We start from the raw sequence: 5412 nt of genomic DNA on the forward strand, positions 1-5412 counted from the left end.
AGAGATGGTAAAAAATTTATAAATTGATGTTTATTTTTTGAAGATAAAAAATAAAATAAATATAATAAAAAAAATTGATATTTGATAAATTTTAGAGTGATGATATATTTAATAGAAATAATTCTAGTGAGTTATGGGTGTTGGTTGAGATATTAATGATAATGAAAATATCAGAAAATAAAATAGATACATAATTATTGAATTTATTTTATTATTTTTTAAATTTATCTAAAAAATTTATAAAAATTAAAATATAAAAAGTATTATATAAAGAATTATATAATTATATTCGTTATATAAAAAGTGATTAAAGGCAATATTATTTTGATGTTAAAAATTAATTTTATATTGATAAATATATTTATATATTTGAATATATTCGCGTACAGGGTTACCTTCGGTGGAACATAATAATTTTTTTCAATATTATTTTATAAAATAAATTATCTACCAATCAAATTTATTAAAAATTATTTTTTTAATTATTTTTTAGATAAATAATTTTTAAAAATTATCAGATTACCGACATATTCCAAACAAACGGGCCCTTAAAAACATGACCCAACTCGAACCTCCTTCACGGAAAGCCTCCGTAATCCATGTCGGTGGAAGACCAAAAGCCCCATCATGTCGTCCTCTTCCCCTACTTCGCGCATGGCCATTTCAACCCCTTCCTCGCCCTCGCCGAGCTCATCCACCGCCGGTACCCCACCTACACCCTCACCCTCGTCAGCACCCCTCGCAACGTCCAAAACCTCCGCTCCTCCCTCCCACCGACCTTCCCCATCCACCTACGAGCTCTCCCCTCCTTCCATCTGCCTATGGCCTCCCCTCCACCGCCGAGTCCACCGCCGACATCCCCTTCGACCTCTTTATCAATCTCTTCCAAGCCTCCGAGGCCCTCCAGCCCGCTTTCGATCAGCTCATCGCCGACATCATCCAAGAGGAAGGTCGTCCTTCTCTCTGTATCATAGCCGATCATTTCTTGGCTTGGACGGTGCAGGTTGCGCTGAGGCACGGGGTCTTTCACTCCATCTTCATAACCAGCGGAGCCTATGGCACCGCCGTCTTGTTCTCTCTCTGGACTGATCACCTCCCGCACACCCTCACCACCTCCGACGAGTTCTCGCTGCCCGAATTCCCCGAACCCCGGATCCACCGCTCGCAGCTCACAAAGCGATTGCCCGTTGCCGGTCGTGCCGACCCGTGGTCCGTCCTCTTTCGGCGCAAGACATCGCTTTGCTTCGAGACCGACGCCATGCTGGTCAACACGGTAGAGGAGTTCGAGACCGCTGGCTTGCGGATGCTGAGGAGAATCATGGGAGTTCCCGTCCGGGCCATCGGCCCATTGCTTCGTCCCCCAGCTTCTCTCTCCTCCTCTACGGCTGACAAGAATTTTGCCCATCGATTGGCTGGATCTGCACCCACCAGGATCGGTTCTGTTCATCTCATTTGGCTCGCAGAACACCATCACAGCGTCCCAAATGATGGAGCTGGCGATTGGACTGGAGGCAAGCGGGAGGCCTTTCATTGGGCTATCAGACCTCCTGTCGGCTTCGAGATAAAGGGCGAGTTCAGCCCGGACTGGCTGCCGGAGGCTTTCGAGGAGAGAGTGACGGAAGGAAAGGTAGGAATATTGCTGTGTGGGTGGGCACCTCAACTGGAGATCTTATCGCACCGGTCCACGGGGGCTTTTCTCAGCCACTGCGGATGGAATTCGGTGCTCGAGAGCCTGAGCCGGGGCGTGCCGATCATCGGGTGGCCCCTCATGGGGGACCAGCTGTACAATTCGAAGATGCTGGTGGAGGAGGTGGGGGTGTGCGTGGAGGTGGGGCGGACGAGCTTAGAGGGCACGAGGGTGGAGAGAGGGGAGGTGGCGAGGGTGGTGAAGATGGTGATGGGTGAGACGGAGAAGGGGAGGGAGATGCGGAGGAGGGCGGAGGAGATAAGGGAGGTGATGATGTAGCGTGGGCAGAGGGAGGGGGTCGTCGTTCAAGGGATGGAGGAGTTCTTCCGGGCCGTGGCTTGATGAGAGTTTTACTTCGCAGGAGGTGGACGCCAAATTATGATGGCAAGTCTTCGACTTTCGGTGGAAGGATGGCAAGTGTGGTTCGCTCGGAGACCAGAAGCTAGGGAGTTGCTAGAGAGCTCCATGTAGATGCTCCAGAAAGCGTTGAGGAATTAAAGCTCGGTTGAATATTACATGTTTCCAATTGTAATTGGTTAAAGAATGATTGTTCTGGGCGATAAAATTTGTATCTGGTTACACCTCTAATACTTATTTGTAATGTTAAGAATGATGAAATCTCAGCTAAAATCTTATGTTCTTCATTCATTGCCACGTCTTATCATTTACCAAGCCACGCTAGGTTTAGGTCAGATCATAATCTATCGATCTAAAATTTAAGACATAATATGGCTATACCATCGAGAAGTAATATATATATATATTAGGTATACATAACACCAAAACAACAATCATAATCTTAAATAAATAAAAAATTCAAATCAATCATCCATTAATAATTAAACAAATATTAGTTCTGAACATTTAAATCTAAATATAAATACAAAATTATAAAAAAATATATAAAATTATTTACTATAAAGTCATAAGTAACTAATAAATTAAAATCCTACTACAAAATTGTGAAGCTTGCCAGAACAAACCTGGACTATCCTTTGTTTTTGGTGATCCTATTCACTTGGCAAGAAAAATAAAAGTGATACAAGCAACACAATATAATAAGTAAATCTTATATTATTTTATTAGATCAAGCATAAATTTGTATATGCATCAATCAATCATTTAAAAAATATGATTATCATTAAAAAAAAAATTTCATAATAAGAATATAATCATAAATCAATAATACTTTTGTACATGCATGAATCATACAAATTATATAAATATGATTCCTAGTGCATTGCATAAAAAAATAATCATAAATCATGCTAATTTCATAAACAAAATCATAAATTATTTATTATTTTGCTACATCATATATATATTTTTAATATATAATTCTCTCGTACTAAATACTTAAGTCACTATTATACTTGGGACAAGACTATAATTGATAAAATACAAACTACTACTATCTATTGGTAGGGTGGTATGCCAAGCTATTATTACCCACTAGTGAGGATTGTTTGTCAAGTTTCTATATCTCATTAATGCGGGCTATATGCCAACTATTATAACTCATTGACAGAATCATGCATTGATGTCTAAGGCATATAATCTTATTTTTTAAATCATATTTTCTCAGAATATATATTTTTATATCATTGATAAATAAATAAGATGAAAGCTATTAAATAACTTGATAGAGTTAATAAATTATTAACAATGGCACAATTATGTAATTATTTTTTTATAATAAAATATAAATTTCATAAATATGAAGTTCATATTTCATGAATAAATCATACTTGATGTTCGTTGATCATCCATAGTATCTACTTGATGTTCACTGATGACCTCCTCCTAGTTGCCAAGGCTACTAAAGGAATGCTCAAATATTCAAGAATATTGTCACGGACTACTGTTTATAGTCCGGATCAATACTAACAAATCTATGATCTCGTCCAGTAGCAGGTGAATGCTCGAACTAAGCAGTATATTATGAATCTCTTAGATATCCCGATGAGTGATGGCATATGGTTTTATAGTGGGGTTCGCTCTCTTTGGTACCTAAAAAATACCAGGATTTTAATCCTTTGTTCAACAAAATCAACAACAGGTTGGATGCCTGGAAACGGAAGCATTTGCCTCAAGCTAGGCGCCTCACCTTGCTTCATCCGGTTCTAAAATCTGCCTACATTTATCTATCGTCTAATATCCCGGTTCTACGTGCGATTCTCTCTCTGCTAGAAAAGATATATAGACACTACAAAAAAACAGTCATTTTATGATAGAATTATTTACGATGAAAATATTTTCATCATCAATAATATTATTTATAATAAAAAATATTTATCATAAATAATTTATTATTTACGATAAAAAAATTTTGTATCGCAGATAGTCGCGTACCAACGACAGAAAAAAATTTTATTTTAAATATAAATTATTTGTGATGAATATTTTCATCATAAATAATATATCATTTATTTTAATTTTAAATTTTTAAATATTAGCGATGAAAATATTTTTATCATAAATATTTAAGTATTTACGATGGAAAAATACTTTTCGTCATCAATAAGTTTATTTGCAACGCAAATATTGTCATCGTCAATATTTGAAAAAAATTAAAAATTTAAAAATTTAAAATATTGATTATTTATGATGAAAATTTTTTATCATAAATAATTAAATTTTATCATAAATACTTAATTATTTACGATGAAATATTTTCATCGTCAATATTTAAAAAATTAAAAATTAAAAAAAATTAAAAGTTACTTATTATTTGTAACAAAAATTTTTCATCGTACATACAAGTATTTCGATGAAAAAAATTTTGTCATCAATACCTAATTATTTACGATGAAAATTTTCGTTGTCAATATTTAATAAATTAAAAATTTAAAAAAATTAAAAATTACTTATTATTTATGACGAAAATTTTTCATCGTAAATAATTAAGTGTTTACGATGAAAAAATTTACATCATAAATATTTAATTATTTACAATGAAAATATTTTCATCATCAATATTTAAAAATTAAAAATTTTAAAAAAATCATAAAATTTAAATTTTTGATTTTATGTAAGACAACTGCGTCTATTTTTTGTAGTAGTTGTATATATCTTTTGTCCTTTTACATAGTAAAGAAGTAAATGTGAATTATGATCTAGATCAAACTTTTTGTATGAAAAAATCATATGAAAGTGGATGATATTCGTGAGGTAAAATGAATAGATTTTTTTGAATAAAATGAGCTATACATTTATTTGTGACGTAAAATTCATCTGTTAATCGCTGTCACTGTTACCAGTAATATTAATAAATCTTTCTGATGGAGTGTCTGCTTTAAGCTGTATGAAAGGAGCCTCCTTTCATGCAGCAATCATATAGTTAAGCAGTACATTCTAGCATGGCTTCTACGATCTCAAAAAGTATCGTGCTTTCCATATCGATCGATGCTCAAATGTATCTCTATAGGAGTTTCAATCATGAGAAGATAAACAATACGAACACTCATCTTCCTAGTAATGCAAAGTATAAATATGAACTTATGCTTTATAACATAACTTGTACTACCCGCAGGTCTACTTTGATTCTGATTAATTGCTCTTTGATGCTTACATAATTCTACTTGAATTTCTCAAGCTCGATCCTCACATGCAATATATGACATTCTGAACTCTAACTTTCTGTCCCTACTCTATCCTCCAAATCTCAATTTTGATAGATTTCTCTCACGATCTCAAAATCATTATGATATTCTCATACTCCAACT

The 5412-nt window shown here is 34.7% G+C and overlaps 1 pseudogene; it reads left to right on the plus strand.

Moving 5' to 3' along the window:
• Positions 1-554: 554 nt before the first annotated feature.
• LOC140858538 (UDP-glycosyltransferase 92A1-like) lies at positions 555-2297 on the plus strand (annotated as a pseudogene).
• Positions 2298-5412: the final 3115 nt, after the last annotated feature.

This window comes from Elaeis guineensis, chromosome 1 (genome assembly GCF_000442705.2).
Source record: "Elaeis guineensis isolate ETL-2024a chromosome 1, EG11, whole genome shotgun sequence".
In the NCBI taxonomy this organism is placed as follows: domain Eukaryota; kingdom Viridiplantae; phylum Streptophyta; class Magnoliopsida; order Arecales; family Arecaceae; genus Elaeis; species Elaeis guineensis.